Source organism: Narcine bancroftii, chromosome 2 (genome assembly GCF_036971445.1).
Source record: "Narcine bancroftii isolate sNarBan1 chromosome 2, sNarBan1.hap1, whole genome shotgun sequence".
In the NCBI taxonomy this organism is placed as follows: Eukaryota; Metazoa; Chordata; class Chondrichthyes; order Torpediniformes; family Narcinidae; genus Narcine; species Narcine bancroftii.
The window spans coordinates 217,083,635-217,102,691 of record NC_091470.1 but is presented as its reverse complement, the minus strand read 5'-3'; the positions used below and the strand labels follow the sequence as shown (position 1 = coordinate 217,102,691).

At 42.5% G+C, this 19,057-nt stretch overlaps 1 long non-coding RNA gene across 1 annotated transcript; it reads left to right on the top strand.

Annotated features, from left to right (window-relative positions):
* Positions 1 to 12,294: 12,294 nt before the first annotated feature.
* Positions 12,295 to 17,694, top strand: LOC138755077 (uncharacterized). Its single transcript, XR_011352016.1, has 2 exons — positions 12,295 to 12,941; positions 15,335 to 17,694. It is a non-coding gene; the product is annotated as an uncharacterized lncRNA (long non-coding RNA).
* Positions 17,695 to 19,057: the final 1,363 nt, after the last annotated feature.

Below are 19,057 nucleotides of genomic sequence, written 5' to 3'. Positions count from 1 at the left end.
AATCTTGAGACTGCGTCCTCTCGTTTTAGTTTCCCCGGCCAGCTCAAAAAACCTTCCTATATCTATCCTATCCATACCCTTCATCATCCTATATGATTCTATAAGATCTCCTCTCATTCTTCTGAACTCGAGCGAATACAATCCTAGACAATTTAATCTTTCATCATAAGTCAACCCCTTCATCCCAAGGATCAACCTAGTAAACCTCCTCTGGACCGTCTCCAAAGCCAGTATATCCTTCCTCAAATATGGAGACCAGAACTGGACACAGTACTCCAGGTACGGTCTCACCAGTTCCTTATACAGTTGCAACATTAACTCCCTACTCCTTTTTTTTTAAACTTTATTTAAAGATTTTATCACAGGAATAAAAAGAAAAATTACATTTAAAGAAAAGATATAAAATAAAATAATATAATTACAATACAACATTAATAACCTAACTTAATTCAACCACCACCCCCTACATATACAAGAACTAAAAAAATATTTAAAAAACCCACCCTTCCCCTCCCCCAAATAAAGAGTGAATTAGTAAAATTAATAATATTATGTATTAAAAAAGCACTCACAAAAAAAGAAAAATATGACAAATAAAAATAATTAAAAAAAGATTTATCAGATCTAAAATATCACATCTAGGAACATACTTAATTCAAACTTAATTGCATATACTTAACAAATGGAGTCCACTTCAACTTATAAAAAGACATCTTATCTTGAATTGAAAAAGATATCTTTTCCATAATTAAACAAGACTTCATCTCTAAATACCACCTATCCAAAGTTAGTATATTTCTATCTTTCCAAGTAGACGCTATACATTTCTTGGCCACTGCTAAAGCTAAAAACTCCCTACTCCTGAATTCAATTCCTCTAGCAATGAAGGCCAACATTCCATTTGCCTTCTTAATAACCTGCTGCACCTGCAACCTAACTTTTTGCTATTCATGCACAAGCACTCCCAAGTCCCTCTGCACAACAGCATGCTGTAGTTTTTCACCCTTTAAATAATATTCAGCTCTTTTATTTTTCTTGCCAAAGTGGATAACCTCACACTTACTAACATTGTACTCCATCTGCCAGACCTTTGCCCATTTATCCAGCTTAACTATATCCCTCTGTAGACTCTCCACATCCTCATTACAATTTGCTCTTCCACTCAATTTGGTGTCATCCGCAAACTTGGCTACACCACATTTTGTCCCCTCCTCCAAGTCATCAATGTAAATGATGAACAGTTATGGGCCTAACACTGACCCCTGCGGCACCCCACTTACCACTCTCTGCCAACCTGAAAAACTCACATTTATCCCAACTCTCTGCCTCCTGTCAGACAACCAATTTTCAATCCAGGCCAATATACTTCCCCAGACCCCACTTTCCTGTAACTTACTGATAAGTCTCTTGTGCGGCACCTTATCAAACGCTTTCTGGAAATCCAAATATCCAACATCAACCTGTTCCCCTCTATCCACCGCACCCATTATATCCTCAAAGAATCCTAACAAGTTTATCAAACAAGATCTTCCCTTTCTAAAACCATGCTGCGTCTGCCTGATTGAACCCTTACGTTCCAGAAGTTTCACTATTTCATCTTTAATGACGGCTTCAAGCATTTTTCCAACTACAGACGTCAAGCTAATTGGGAGATAAACAGGTAAGCTACTCAGACAGAGCTGAGAGTGAACCCCCCCAAAAGGCACTGCTCATGAACCTCCAAACTCCAACCATGAACAGAGTCATCAAAATATCAGATATCACCAACCTTCCTAGGAAGCGGGTAAACCTCCCGGGAATGATGCACCCACGGAGCCTTTCCTACTGCACCATGATTTATCTGGTTCATCAGGAAGCAGGAATTTTAAGGGGAGGGGGGTCAGCCTCCAGCAGTGACGTTGCTAGTGACGTATTATGTACAGTCTCTGACAGCCCTGCCGACTGCAGTTATATTTCACAACACATCTGGCCGTGCTCTGACAGCCCCGCCAACTGCACAGTTATATTTCACAGCACGGCCAGCAGTCGCTGGGGCTGGCCCAGTGCATCCAGCCACACTGTGAAACATAACTGGCAGACTGATGCAACCACGCAGGCACTAATTGTACCTGGAAAGTCCAATAGACCATTCACAGAGGGATTAACAGGTTAACTCGGCCGGGCTCAGACACGGACCCACCAAGAGTCAGAGGCCGGTTGATTTTTACTCACCCCGCCCAATTAGGACCTTTCATCCCGCCAGATTACCCACGACAGACCTGCTAAATTGGCAGGGTTCAATACAAATGCACTTGGCTGTGTGAAAGGGGCTTTTGTTTTTCTTGCACTAACTGAACTTGAGTATTTATCTATCTATATTTAATATCTCTATATAGGTCTTGCCAAATGGTAATTTCATGTATACTACAGTATTGGAGGTACAAGGACTGCCTAAAGAAATCTCTTGGTGCCTGCCACATTGACCACTGCCAGTGGGCTGATATCGCCTCAAACCGTGCATCTTGGCGCCTCACAGTTCGGCGGGCAGCAACCTCCTTTGAAGAAGACCGCAGAGCCCACCTCACTGACAAAAGACAAAGGAGGAAAACCCAACACCCAACCCCAACCAACCAATTTTCCCTTGCAACCGCTGCAACCGTGTCTGCCTGTCCCGCATCGGACTTGTCAGCCACAAACGAGCCTGCAGTTGACGTGGACATTACCCCTCCATAAATCTTCATCCACGAAGCCAAGCCAAAGAAGACAGTATTGGAGTTGGTGTATCTTACACTGAAATTCTTAATTGCTGCAGCTACACGTATCTGAGCACTGAGCTCTTACTAAGATCAATCAGATTATGAGCCAGACGTCTGCGGTCTATCCGTGACCTGTGCCTTGGCCCAGTCTATTGGTACGTTGGTAGTACAGTCTGGGTCAAAGCAATACTGTGATATCCTTACTGATCTGGTCCTCTCAAGCGCAACTAATTTGTCCCTCCCTGTGTGAAACAACCAACACTATTCTGCATAATCCTGTTTGCCGATGAATATGACCATTGTTATCAACACCATATTCTCTGGAAACCTTTCTTCCTTGGTCTTTCATGAAAAAGGACTCCTTTGGAGAGAGGCCATGGAGAGCAGCGGCCACTGTTACAACAACTCAGTGCTGTCCCACCTCTGTGATGACTTGGGTTCTCTTCCAAGCGGAATGAACAAATCAAATAGTGTCTTTCGAAAGTGATGACTCGATTGGGAATGTACAAAGTGAGTCTTCACATCGATCTGATGTGAAGAGAGTGAAAACTGGTCATCCCATCCCATTGCCTAAGCTTCCGTGAGATGACCATTGCCATTGAGAGAAAGCTCATGAGTAGACAAATCAGTAGCTGCATTGTGTCCTCATGAGAACCTCCTTGCCACAGTGGAATCTCTCACATAGTCTACCGCAGTCCTGACCCATTTCCTGTGCTTTTTCGGTCAATTCATTGTGCCCTGGAGCCCCCATCCAAGACTCTTCCTCTTGTTGATCATTTTCCTCTGGGACCCTTGGATCTCAAGTTCCTCATGTCCTAGCTCAGGCCTTTCTCAGGCACGGGACATGATGATCTATTGGAGAGGAATGAAGGATCAAAGTACAAAGTTTCCATGCCTGGTGCATGTATATCGAAGTGCTCCCATGAATGGCAAGTGGCAGAAGAACCTGGTACTGAAAGACCGACAGCAATTTCCACTGCCATCAGGCTGGTGTCATGGCTCACCTGTAATGATCGGAGTGTTTCAAATTTTTAGAAGCTACTTAAATAGTGTGCAAGCAAAAGTTGACAATTTTTGTGCATTATTACATGACAATAAATGTTCACGGTTCCTTTTATTGTCATGTAATAATACATTAAAATGTAATGCACTGTAAGATACATTGAAACGTAATGTACCATAGGGCAGACTGGTTGCCATCTGTATTGTCTGGCACCCTTTATGGTACAAATAAAAAGGAGCAAAAGAGAATCAATTCAGATGTACTGAGTGTCCCTGAATTTGCCTCCAGCAGGAAAAGGAATATTGAATGATAAAAATATTCAAAAAATTATTATTAAAATTGTACCCTTGGTCTCCAAGATCCATCCCCTCAGGGAAATGCTGCTCACTAAGGATACTTAACAAGTTGGACTCTCACAGAATGAATGAGTCCTGTGAAATGTGGCAAAGTTCATCCAAAAATTATTCAATGATTAACTGGAGACTTTCTATTCATGTGATCAAAGGCAATTGATGGCATTCTGGACTTTGTAGAAGTCCAATACCATGTGCTCCTCCTCATTGAGATCAAAGTAGAGGAAGTTGCTCCTTGAAAATAGAGGGTATGAGTTATGGGGAGAGACTGAACAAACTGGAGTTGTTTGCTCTCGAGCTTCAGAGGTGGATGAGCAACTTGGCAGAGGTGATTAAAATCCTGAGAGGCATCAATAAGGGGAACATCCAGAATCTATTCCCCAGGACCAAAGCATCACACACCAGAGGGCATGCATTTAAGTGATGGGGAGAAACTTTAAGGCAGATGTGTGGGGAAAACATTTGACACAAACAGTGGTGGGTGGCTGGAACAAGCTGGAAGAAGTAGTGGTGCTGACAGATGCATTAACAGCATTTAAGCGGCTTCTAGATAAACTCCTGAATATGATGGGGATGGAGCAATATCTGTCAGATGTTCAGATTTTTAGTTTGACTTGGACCTCATGTTCGGCACAGACACATGGGGTGAAAGGGCTGTTCCTGTGCCATGCTCTGTGTTCCAATAACAAGAATGTCTGACATTTCAAATGTTGTGGTGAATCAGTGAAATAGCAGTGTTGAGCTGCAGCCACTTGCAATGCTCCTGCTACTGGGAAAATTAGAGTAATGACAAATCTAACCTCCACGGTGACTGCTCTGAGGCACTGTGTATAACTGGAACTAACTATGAGGTGTTAAGGAACGTGGCAGGCATGGCTGCATCCAGTTGGGGACGCTTTATCGAGACTGAGGTACAGTGGGATATATGATGTGAAGGAAAATGAAGCTGGGGAGGGGCCAAAAGGTGATAGGGTATTGGATAAAGCAGGGAGGTTGAGGGACAGAGATTATGGGGAGGTTATAAAAGAGTTAAGACAGGATTAGGTAAAGAAGAGATGGAAAAAGCAGAAGTACATAGAAGTGGGGGGGAGGGGTTGGGTTATAAGAATTAGAAAAAAAATGATGTACATGCATGAGGTTTACGGCTATTCTGGAGGAATATGATGTGTTATTACTCAGGTTTACGTTTCACCCCATCTGGCAATGGATGAAGCCAAGGACAGATGGTCTGTGCAGGAATGCTGCAAGGAATGGAAATGGTTGGCCACAGGATCAAGCTTTGATGCACAGAAAAGACTCTGTTCCGTTGAGTACACCGAATCAGATTGGGCCACGTGAGGGTAAAGCTCTGTCTCACCTGAACTGTGGACCTGGATGGAGATGTCCTAGAGAATGTAACGTACTTGGTGCCTTTGTCAACATTGCTCAAAGGCAACATTGTCCATCCAGGAATGCACATTGGTGCATTCTGTCCTGATTTCCAGCCTTCCCTGTTGCCTGTAACACATAGCCCAAAATTCACTTATACTCTACTTCTAGCAGTGTCAACTAAAGTATCAATAACTTAATAGTTCAATGAAATAGCATTAAATTTTATTTTGCTATAACCTGAGCACTTTGTCTGCATAATACCCAGAGAACTTGGGAAATGTCACGTGAAGTTTCCACGAACAGCAGAGAGGCCATTAAAGTGCATCTCCCTGGGGAGTGCAATGGGCTGTGGATATATTTTCGTGATTGCCAAACAACAGTTGTTTCGTTTTCTCGGATGTTGACGCTGGGAAAGAGTCGGGCGTTGACGCTGGGAAAGAGTCGGGCGTATTTACATGACTTCTGACCTGAATCTCTGATGTGATTGCCATAATTTGACCCAAACTTGATCACAAATGTACCCTGATGTTAAATTAATATGCTCAAATGTTAAATTAATCTTCAATTACATCTCACTGACAAAAGAAAGTGCTGCACAATCCAATTTCTAAGCCTTACATGTTCCATGTGGTCTTCCAAAAAAAGGGCTCAAGTTTATTATGAATTTAATTTTTGTTTATTATGATAGATCTTGGCTTTGTGATAATATAAAATTACTTACCTCTTTATCTCCCAATTCTTAATTTTATTCTATTAAATGAAAATACATCATTTGACAAGCCATCAGCTACTGATTTCCTCTCATCTCCATTCCACAATTATGCAATGTCCAATCTAACCAATGGATTTTACTGCAGATTGATCACAGTGATTCTGGAGAAAACCAAAAATAGACCCCATTGATGAAATGCAGAGAGCTATGAGGTCCCTGCACCTTATAAAGGGGGTGGAAGAGAGTAAACTGAAGACAAATAAAATGAAAGAATTAAAAAACTGAAATGAAATGCTGTTGCATGTTTTCTTTTACGATAGACACTATCCAAAGTGATCTGAATTATTAATAAGCAATGTGACTTGTAGGGCATAAAAGACAAAGACAAACTGTCTCATACACATATTTGTGATTCTATCAAAGTCATCGTCAATAAGATAAATGAAATAAATAGTAACATTTGGATCAGATTGCACTGATAATCAGCAAGATAAATAATTGCACAAAAGGTTTGTCCTCAAATCCATTCCTCAGCAGACAGTTCAATGATGATCTTTCATGCTTTTTGACATTGCTAAATAGACAAGAGGAATAGCATTTGTAAGAAGAAAATAAAACAGTAAAGGTATCCCAAGAAGCCACAAATAGTAGAGTCAAAGGAAATGTATCAGATGAGATGCAGTCAGTGAGACTCTTCCATTTCAGGCAGGTCCTAGAAATGAGTTGTGGTTTCAGGCTTCTGGACACGAGTTGAGGGTTCTGGATTCCAGTGACAGGATCCAGGTTCCAAAGATGGGGTCTGGCTACCACACTTGAGTGGTGGTCCTAGGTCACGACCCGAAGGAGGGGCTTGGCCTGAAATGTTGACCATACTTTTTCTATCACTGATGCTGCAGACCCCATTGAATTCTTCCAGCACATGGTATTTAGCTCGAGATGTGACAGGTGGATTCCAAAGTTGTGTTCAGGTGGGTTCTGGCTTGCAGTTTCCAGAGTTGGGTTCCTGGATTCAAAGGTGGGTTGTGGGTACCAGGTTTCAGAACTGAGTTCTAAGTTCCAGATCTAGATTCAAGGCTCTGGAATTTATTTCCTGGTTCCAGAGGTGGATTCTGCTTCTCAGGCTGAATAGGCGGGCTCTAGGTTCCAGAGTTGGGTTCCAGGTTCCAGAGGTGGACTCTAGGTATCAGGTTTCAGAAATGGTTGCTTTTGGATTCCAGATTGTGAATTCTGGGTTCCATATCTCATGTTTCTGAAGTGGGTCCTGAGTTCTCATTTGAAATTCAGAGACTTGAGCAGAAGTACTTAGGCTGACAATATGGAGGCAGCGCTACATTGTTGGAGATGTCAACTTTTTTTTGGATGGGGCGTTGAAATTAGACCATATCTGCTTCCTCAGGTGAACATAAAATGATAATCACTTGGAAGAGCAAGGAGTTTTTTCTATGCAGTGATCAGGGCCAGCTCTTCAGCGCTTGACGTCCTGCTTTGCGGAAACTGCCAAAATGTTTGGCCTGGAAGTCAGCCTGAAGAAAACTGAGGTCCTCCATCAGCCAGCTCCCCACCATGACCACCAGCCCCCCCACATCTCCATCGGGCACACAAAACTCAAAACGGTCAACCAGTTTACCTATCTCGGCTGCACCATTTCATCAGATGCAAGGATCGACAATGAGGTAGACAACAGACTCGCCAAGGCAAATAGCGCCTTTGGAAGACTACACAAAAGAGTCTGGAAAAACAACCAACTGAAAAACCTCACAAAGATAAGCGTATACAGAGCCGTTGTCATACCCACACTCCTGTTCGGCTCCGAATCATGGGTCCTCTACCGGCACCACCTACGGCTCCTAGAACGCTTCCACCAGCGTTGTCTCCGCTCCATCCTCAACATCCATTGGAGCGCTCACACCCCTAACGTCGAGGTACTCGAGATGGCAGAGGTCGACAGCATCGAGTCCACGCTGCTGAAGATCCAGCTGCGCTGGATGGGTCACGTCTCCAGAATGGAGGACCATCGCCTTCCCAAGATCGTATTATATGGCGAGCTCTCCACTGGCCACCGTGACAGAGGTGCACCAAAGAAAAGGTACAAGGACTGCCTAAAGAAATCTCTTGGTGCCTGCCACATTGACCACCGCCAGTGGGCTGATAACGCCTCAAACCGTGCATCTTGGCGCCTCACAGTTTGGCGGGCAGCAGCCTCCTTTGAAGAAGACCGCAGAGCCCACCTCACTGACAAAAGGCAAAGGAGGAAAAACCCAACACCCAACCCCAACCAACCAATTTTCCCTTGCAACCGCTGCAATCGTGTCTGCCTGTCCCGCATCGGACTGGTCAGCCACAAACGAGCCTGCAGCTGACGTGGACTTTTTACCCCCTCCATAAATCTTCGTCCGCGAAGCCAAGCCAAAGAAAAAAAGATCAATATTTACCCTCCACTCAAGTATTACAAAAGACGAAAGGTTTTGCCCATTACTGATTGTGAAAGTTATGTACACAAATGGACTGCTATTTTCCTGACAACACAACAGTGGCTACAATTCAAATGTACATTATTGCCTGCAAAGTGCTTTAGGACATGCAAAAATTTGCTGTAAAAAAAAACAAGCATCTCTTCACTTTCTCCAACAGAGCCACTGTCAGAACATTTAAAACATTTTTAAGATTAAAATTACAAAATTTTAAAACAGCCCACGAGCTTGTGCCATCCAAATAACCTACAAACCCGTAAGTTTCTGTAGGGTGGGAAGAAGCCACGCAGGCATGGGGAGAACGTACAAACTCTTGACCGAAAGTGCACACACGAGTCGATGGTGCTGTAATAGTGTTGCACTAACCACGAGGCTAACTATGCCACCCAATTTGCTTAGAAACTGGAACAAATGGGTAACATGGTTAGTTCTATGGCGTCGTGACTCAGGTTCAATCCTCACCCTGGGAGCTGTCTGATTGGGGTTTGTACATTCTCCCTATGACGATGTGAATTCCCTGGGGTGCCTGATTTCTTCTGAAATTCCAAATACGCGCTGGTAGATTAATAGCCACAATGAATTCATTTAGGTGGGTGGCAAAAGAATCAAACAAAATTGGATGTGCATGTGAGATGGCTACAGAGAAATTATGAGGGGAATGGGGCTGCTCGGAGAGCATGGACCTGGTGAGCTAAATGGCCACCTTCTCGGACATAATAAGTACATAGGTGGCTGTGACAGATTATGTTATGTTTGTATTGTATATAGATATGATTTTGGGAGATAAATCGGGGCAGGAATTTTTTAGTGTAGGTCACATACAAACACTTTAAAACAGATTTTATTTAAAATACTGGAGCTCTACTCATGCAAGACATATTGGCTCCACAGCTTTTGCAAGAGCTTTGAAGAATGTTCAAGAGACTTTACTAATGGATTGTTGTTTACAAAAAGGCAACAGATGAAAGAGCTTGTTGGAGCTGCAGACAGTCTGGAGTGGAACTTGCTGTTATAAGAGGATCATGTGGTTTTGCAAGCAGAGAGAGAGAGACAGAGAGATTTTTTTCAGCTCTGCAGTTTTACAGTCAGTAGCAGCAGCTGGGACTAGAACAGGATAAGCTGGCAAGCTTGTGGAAAACCCCATTTGGAAGATGAGTTATGAGTGCTTAGTTCAGCCTAGTCAAAGCCCTTGTGTTTCATGCAAGAGGAGAGGACTGGCTGTCTAATGTTTCACTTGAAATAAGAGAAACAAAAAGGAGCTGTGTGGTGACTTGAAAGAAAGAGGTTATCATCTGGAGAACCCTGAGGGGGCAGGTTTCTTTGGCAAGACATTGACGTGGCTGATTAAAAAGGAATCAGTTGTGGGTGTCCAGTGTACAACAAACCTCTCTCTGAAAACAGACAAGAACCTTCCTGAGCGGTAACTATTTACCTTTCAAGCACTAAAGCATGGTGAACTTTATAAATGTTAAATTCTGTGCACAGCGTAAGAATTGTCTGCATCCAGTGAACTTGGAGGTATGAGGAGGGAGATTGGACTGTGAATCAAAGAACATTTCTGAACCTACAGACACACATTACACACATATGCACTTAGAATTAGAAGGGGGTTAAGTTAGGTTAGTTAAGTCAATAGTGATAAGTTAAAGTGTGATTCTGTTTTTATGTTTAAAGATAATTAAAAGCAACTTTTGTTTAAGTAACCATTTGTCTTGGTGAATATCTATTGCTGCTGGGTTTTGGGGTCCTCTGGGCTTGTATCATGGCACTGTCCTTTTTTCCCCAAAATTCCAGAATAGAGTTTACAACAAGTACTTTTCTTCAGCTATTATTTCCAGGTGAAATTGTACCAATCCTTTTTCCCCCCCAAGTTTGTTGTCAAATTATACCTTCCATAAGGAGCCAAGCAAGTCAATGACAACACTCACACGGTTAGAGTAGCGATTAGTTCAATGCTATTACAATGCTAGATACCAGGGTTTGAACTTGTTACTGTCCATTGGGAGTTTATATGCTTTCCCTCATGATCACGTGGGTTTATTCTAGGTGATCTGGTTGCCACCCACACTCCTAAAACACACAAGGTTTGTAGGTTAATTGGTATATTTGGGCAGCACTGGCTCGTGGGCCACAAGGACCTGTTACCACGCTGTGTCTCTAAAAATATTAAAACACAAAATCTACAGATGATGTAATCTCGCCCTAACAATGAGATGCTGGAGGAACTCAGCAGGTGAGGAAGCATCCATGAGTAGAAATGGACAGTCAACGTTTTGGGTGGGGACCTTTTATTAAGACGGAGGAAATCTTGAGAAAGGGTCCTGACCCGATACATTTTTTGCATGAGGCTGCTGTCGGACCTGCTGAGTTCCTCCATCAATTCGTTGTTTTCTTTAGCATTACGACTGTATAAACTTGCAGCAAAGTCACGGAAACACCGGAAGAACTCAGCAGGTCTTGCAGCATCTGTAGGAGGTAAAGCTATATAAGAGCCTGAGCCCTTCTTCAACATGAGTAAAATGCAGACAGGCGCATAAATTAAAAGGCTGGTGAGCAGGGAAGAATGGACGGGGAGGGGTACAGGCCAACAGGCAAAAATGTGTAAATTGGAAATTGATGGGATGCCGGAAAGTGGAATGGAGAGATTTGACTGGGGGAAGGGGTTGTTTGGGACTCTGTGGAAGTAGAGCTGAGTGAAATGAGACAAAGGAAAAAGGAGAGAGACAGAGTTACTCTGCCAACAAAGGACACTCAAATAGCCAATAAATTTAATGCAGATATTACGGGTTGCTGCCTTCTGGTCAAAGGTATGGGGGAGAGGCAATATGGATTTACTCGTACTGTTTCAAGATGAATTCTACACAAACAGATGAATCTAGTTTCCAAGATGTTAGATAAGTTGAAACAAACTCAATTTCAACAATGAGTCAAATGGAGGTGATTTTCCTATGCATATTTACACAAGAGGATCTATATTCTTTCACAAAAAATGTAATACAGAATTACTATGAAAATGTTTTCAGTTGACAGCAGACAAGAACCTATAAGGACTGACACACTAATGGGGGATCAGAGGTGGAGAGGGTGAGGAACTTTACCTTCCTGGGAGTCACCATCTTGGAGGACCTGTCCTGGACACACTAATGTCATCGTGAAGAAAGCACATCAGCACCTTTACTTCTTCAGGAGTTTACTGAGGTTCGGTAACCTGTCAAACTTCTACAGATGTGTATCTTGTCAAATTCAACCTTGATCTTGAACATTAGATCTAATTTTCACCAAACTCAAGCAAGACATAACATCCTGTATTTATTGCTCTTTTTATCTTCTCAAAATTGCTCGTCTGGCAATTGATGAAGTTTTAGTTGAATTCAAGGAAATCCTCTATTCTACAGAATAACCAAATGAAGTAATAAAAGAACACGGTTCTAATTAAATCCTAGGATTCTGCGATAGAGTTTTAAAGAATTGTTCCCAATATTCTTGTAGATCTGGACACTCCCAGGGCACATGAATCAGCAAGGCCACAAAAATTTTACATTTGTCACATAGTGGATCAACATCAGGATAAAAACGAGATAATCTAACTTTGGATATATGTGTGAAAAATGGCTGGAGATGATTAAACTAGCACCATTCTGTGAAGGGTGATGGAATGCAAAATATGTAGATTAGAGCTCGAAAATAGTTAGCCACCAGCTAGTGGGCCCCTTTCTTATCAGAAGCCTCAAGGATAACGGAATCTGGTTTAAACTGGCAAGATGACCTAGGGTATCCAATAGTAACCATTGCGCTTGCTTAACAAAGGCATAAATATTAACTTAGATGCCCCAATAATGAGACTGCCTGATTAGCATAACATGCAATATATGACTGTGTGGTATCTGCAGGGATGGGAGGAGAAAGTGGAAGATTGTAAAGTATTGAAGTCCCGATTGGAAGGAACCATAAGGAGGTGTGGTGATGTTGAGCACTGTACTGTACAAAACAGTGATGATTCTGGACCTCCGGTGTGTCTTGGGACTAAGAGACATCCGGCTCTGCAGACCTGAAATAAAGCTGAACCTGTTCTCCAAGACTTTGCCTCCGGAATAGTGATTGTGAACACTTTATATTTCACAAGCTTGGGGGATTGTCCGGGATCACAACTCCCACCACTTGGCGACTGGCTATTGAAGGACGAGAAGGTGCACCCCACTGATTTCAGTGGTCTCCGATTTCCTTGCTTGCCTTCAGCGGGGGGATCTCCGGTAGGAGGAGTGGTTCGGTTGGGTGACTCTCATGCACAAGACCTGGGTAAGAAAATTGATTATTAAATATTACTTGGGCGACTGGGATAGTGTGTCAGGGGTTTGTGATCTGACAGGTAGGAAAATGGGTAATCAGTGTACCAGAACTGATGAGTCCCGGGAGAAGAAGGGACCCCAGAATGAGAGTCCCGGAACTGACATACTGCCGGATAGGCCGTTGGGGCGGATGTTAGGGAACAAACCCGTGAAAGGGTCAGGTCGGAGACGAAGGAATGTCTCCGGAGAGATTTCAGGGAACTCGGCGGTCTGGGACAGTGGTTGAATAAGAGCTCAGGGAGCTCAATTAAGAGCTCAGGGAACTAGTCTGGTCAGGGACTGTTAGTGTGTTTGTGTGTAAGTGTGTGCTCGGGGAGCTCAGGTTTTGAGAACCTGAGGTAAAATGGGGAATTGCGTAGATGCAACTAACTGGAGGATGAAAATATAATTTGAAAAGTTTTTGAGACATTAAATAAAAGACTAGGGAGAGAAGGCTGGCCATTGGGGGGTACTTGGGATGATGAATTCATTAAAGAGGTAATTGGAAAGAGGTGCCTGTTAGCACAAGTAAGAAAAGAGATAGCTTGCAGGTTGCCAAACTAACGGTGTAAAACTGGCAGAAGGGGGGACAGTAAACCTATGGATGTCCTCCAGAAAGAATGTGCACATAGAAAGGAGCAGGACAGGAAAAATCAGGAAAGGAAAAAAAGCAAAGTGTAGACAGGAGAAGCCTCCTGCACAGGAGGATAAACAAAGACTACGTAGTCAAATGGAAGTCCTAAGGCTGATGGAGGAGGGAGAGACGAGTGACCCCGAGTACTCTTCGGGGACTCCCTAAGGACCACCACTAGCATATCATCTGCCTGTATCTAGACCCCTAGCAGTGGTCCCCTCTGTGCCAGCAGTACCTAAAGTATTTTCAGATCCTCAAACCCAGAGCCATGATAAATCATCCAGCCACTGTAACAAAGAAGTTAAGATTTAAAGAAAGTCTGTGGAAAATTCTAGAAGCTTTTGTTAAAACACGTTTGTCTGCATTTGCATAGTTTAAAAATTAATCTGTTCTCAATGAGGACAGAGAGAACTCAGCAGAAAAACATAAGATACCGCTCTACCAGCCAAGCGAATTGGCAGGAAGCCCAGAAGAGATAACGCATTCAGTTTGTGTTGAATACGACAGAGCACAGATCTAAGACAGCCAGGAATACTCTTAAAGGGGGCAACCAAGATACCAATTTGTTTGCAGTTTAAAATTAAGCACATACCCATGATAAAGATGTGATTTCTTAACTTAATGAAGCAGCAGATAAAGGGTTCTCAGGATTGGGACCCCAAAGATTTAGTTCAACATGAGTCCTCCTCAATGAGCCTTATACCTTCCATCCAGGAAATTAGACCTCTGATAGAGAAATTGAGCGATGGAAATGTTCCGGTTGTTATTATGTTGATGTACTTGAGTTTTGGGTAACCCCAGCAGGCAGGGTGTTACTATTGTGGGAAAGTGGGACATTTCAAACAGGAATGTCCCGAATTAAAGAGGGAAAGGGATGCTATCCCTCCGATGACTTTTGGGAGGATTAGTGGGATCAGGGGGTTCTTCCTCCCAGGACCCACCGGGAACCTTTGACAAATTTCCAACGAAGAGGATGCCGTTTTTCTGGTGGACACAGAGGCCACTAGATCATCATTAAATTTTATACCAGAGGGAGTTAGATTCACAAGTCAACAATTAAAGGTACCAGGGATAAAATGGGAAAAGTTTTATGTACCTATTTTGGGAGCCCATTATGATCAGAATGGATCATGAGGAAGTGATGTGGCAATTATTATACATTCCGGATATTGGGAGTAACCTCCTTGGTTACAACTGGGGTTAGAAAAGGGGGCAAAATATTTGGGACATTTAATAAGTAAGGGAAAAAGAAAAATGAGTCCCGAAAGGATTAAGGGGATATTGGAACTGGTTCTCTCGAAAACAAAGAAGGAACTAAGGAAGTTCCTGGGACTGATGGGTTATTGTTGACTGTGGATAGATTTATATGCACAAAAGACTAGAAACTTGTACTTCACCTCTAGGATACTTCAAGAAATAATGCAAAAGTTAGAAATAACATGGGATTTTCATACCCCATGGCACCCCCCTTTCTCAGGATGGGTAGAATGAATGAATCAGACATTGTCCAAATTGGTGCTAGAAACAAAGTTACCCTGGACTAAATGCCTGCCGATAGCATCACTGCGAATCCGAATAGCACCTCAAAGGAATGTCGGATTGTCCCCTTATGAGATGCTATTCAGACTGCCATTTTTGGGAAGAGAAGGGGAATTGCCTACTGTAGAAGTCACTGACAAATTTCTAAGGAACTATGTATTGGCACTCGCTTCTTCTTTATTTGTTCTTAGGAAAAAGGGTCTGTTGGCCCAGACACCTCCGGTCGAATTTGCTGTTCACAAAATACAACCAGGTGATTGGGTTCTGGTTAAGATGTGGAAGGATGCCAAGCTTCATCCAAGTTGGGAGGGACCATTTCTAACCCTCCTGACCACTGAGACAGTGATAAGAACTGCAGAAAAGGGTGGACACATCACACCAGAGTGAAAGGACTGGTGAGGACCCCTCCTGAGCTGCCAACATTGCACATACATCCCACCGAAAACCCGCTCAAGATCCAGTTGAAAAGACATTGATGGTCATTAGAACAGGACTTTGAATAGTTTGTGAAACATAAGTTAAATATCTATGTACAACCCTCCTCCTTCGGTAGAAAGAAACATGAGGTGGTGGTGGATATACTGAATAGAGTTGGTAAGTGGGAACCAGGGTTGGGCTGATGGGATTCATACCCCATTAGGGAGAGGATTGGAATCCATCGTCAAGCCCTCAGGGCCAGTAAAGTTCACCATTACCATTCCCGAGAGTTCTAAACCGCAGGTGATATGGTTTGATGCTTGTAGTTTAATAAAATGTGGAAGGATCAAGAGTCAGAGATGATATAGTGTTCAGGAGAAATATATATGTCTTAATAGATACTGCCCCTAGTGGAGTGATGTATGGTGAACTACCCAGAAAAACCTACTTGAAAGGGGTAAATGGGAAAAATTTGGAATGGGGATAAACATCAGTGGAAAGGACCTGTTGGCGTGTTGTTTTAGAATAATCGTAGAAAGACTAATCCAACTGATAGTACCTTCACAATAATGCCCAAGGTGAAACCCTATACTTCACCCAATGATCCGAAAATACTACAGATAGTAGAGGTAGAGGTCCTTAGACAGATGATTGAGATTGAGACAGGATATGGGGATATAAATGCCTGGGTAGAATGGGTAAAACATACGGTGAAGAGTTTAAACAAGAACAATTGCTATGCATACGCTTCTGGACGTCCGATAGCACAGGTGGTTCCACCTTCGTTGGAGTGGGGTAAAGACAAACAAGAAATGAGGTGCATGATGGCTTTGTATCAGGATAGAGAGGCCTGGGGTAACCAGTCATGTAAATCTCTGTCCTTGATGTTCCCTCCTCTGAAGAGGAAGGATGTTCGGATTCCATCGGCATTCTGGGCTGTCAGGGAATCACACAGCCTGCATTTCAAGACAAGGGAGATAGTTCATAAAGGACCTAGGAAAGCTACAACTATGCACAAAGGTACAAGACATGACAGAGGAGAGGGGAGGGAACCACTCAGCCTTGAATGTACCTCGAGCGGATCTATGGTGGTTCTGCGGAGGCAGAATCCTTGGACCAATTCTTCCTCCCAATTGGAAAAGCACCTGTGCAATCATTCAATTGGCCATAGCCTTTACCTTGGCATTTGAACGGGAGAAGGTAATATGGATAAAGAAAAGTAAGAAAGAGTTCCTTGGGACGTTTTTCAATAACCAAATTTATATTGATTCAATTGGGGTGCCAAGGGGAGTACCTAACCAATTTTAGGCACACAATCAAATAGCAGCAGGGTTTGATGTAGTTTAATCAAAGATACATGGGCTGATATCGCCTCAAACCGTGCATCTTGGCGCCTCACAGTTCGGCGGGCAGCAACCTCCTTTGAAGAAGACCGCAGAGCCCACCTCACTGACAAAAGATAAGGGAGGAAAAACCCAACACCCAACCCCAACCCACCAATTTTCCCCTGCAACCGCTGCAACCGTGTCTGCCTGTCCCTCATCGGACTTGTCAGCCACAAACGAGCCTGCAGCTGACGTGGACATTTACCCCCTCCATAAATCTTTGTCCGCGAAGCCAAGCCAAAGAGACATGGTAAAAAGAAAAAGGATGGATTGTGAAAGATGGCTGGAGATGATTAAACTAGCACCACTCTGTGAAGGGTGATGGAATGCAAAATATGTAGATTAGAGCTCGAAAATAGTTAGCCACCAGCTAGTGGGCCCCTTTCTTATCAGAAGCCTCAAGGATAACGGAATCTGGTTTAAACTGGCAAGATGACCTAGGGTATCCAATAGTAACCAGTGCGCTTACTTAATGAAGGCATAAATATTAACTTAGACGTCCCAATGATGAGACTGCCTGATTAACATAACATGCAATGTATGACTGTGTGGTATCTGCAGGGATGGGAGGAGAAAGTGGAAGATTGTAAAGTATTGAAGTCCCGATTGGAAGGAACCATAAGGAGGTGTGGTGATGTTGAGCACTGTAATGTACAAAACAGTGATGATTCTGGACCTCCGGTGTGTCTTGGGACTAAGAGACATCCGGCTCTGCAGACCTGAAATAAAGCTGAACCTGTTCTCCAAAACTTTGTCTCCAGAGTAGTGATTGTGAACACTTTATATTTCACATATGTATTCTATGTAGAACTTTAAATTGTATTAATCAGTGTCATGCACAGAATGAAGTATTATTAATCTGATCAAGCGTGATTTGATGTATTCAAATCTCATTCCCATTCATTCTTGATTCCCGTCCCTGAACTGATTCTTAGATCCATCCAATTATTAGAAATAATGGCTATCGATCCATCATGGAAAACTAAATCAAAAAATTAATCAAGTGCATTAAACTATTGTCTTTAAGTCCTTGTGCTTCAATACAGTCAAATTTACAACAATCAACATTTTTTAGGTTACATAGGGGAACTCGACAAGGTTGCCTCTTAAGTCCTTTGCTCTTTGACCTGAGTTTGGAACCTTGAGCAGTTGCTCTGTGTAAAAGCAGAGATTTTAGTGGTATATTTAGAAAAGGAATTGAAGATAAAGCTTCCTGATGTGCTGGTGATCTGTTGCTCTTTATTTCCAATCCTGAGATTTTCTTACCAAGTATACTAACTTTGTTTGCCTGATTTAGTTTGTTTTCAGGGTATGAAATAAATTTTCATAACAGTGAATTATTTCCTATAAAGGAATCTTTAGGAATCCATGCTAATTTCCCTTTTAAAATAGTCACAGGCCAATTCAAATATCTGGGAATTATAATTACTAAAAGTTGTAAAAACTTACTGAAAGATAATTTTTCAGTGTTAGTTAACTACACTAATGAGTTATTATTGGGGTGGTCACCCTTGTGCATGACAAGGATTGCACGTATTAACGTGATTAAAAAGAACATTGTCCCAAATTTTTGCATATGTTTCAATTCTAAAACTTGCTTTAATTCATTGAATTCGATTACACACACACACACACACACACACACACACACACACACACACACACACACACACACACACACACACACACACACACACACACACACACACACACACACACAAATGGAACTGAGTTTTTCAAAAAATTAACCTCTGTTGGCAGTCGGAGGCTCTTCCTCACCCTTTTCCTTTTCAAAATTTACGGACAATCCAATAATGAGACGCAGACTGAGAATATGGGCACAATTTTGGAATTTTTTTTGGCTACCTTAATGTTTCTCTTGGTAGTCCTATTATAAAGAATCATCCTTTTCAACCTTCTCTCTTGGATGCAGGTTTTAGGGAAAGGGTTGGATTGGGAATAAAAAGTTCTAAGGATCTATATATTCAAGGCAATTTTGCTTCTAACTGTTCAATATCAAAATGGCTCTCAGAACTTTTACTCTCATTATATCCTCTCTCATTAATAATTTACTCATGAATACTTAGTTATTCAAATTCTGGTTAAAGTCAA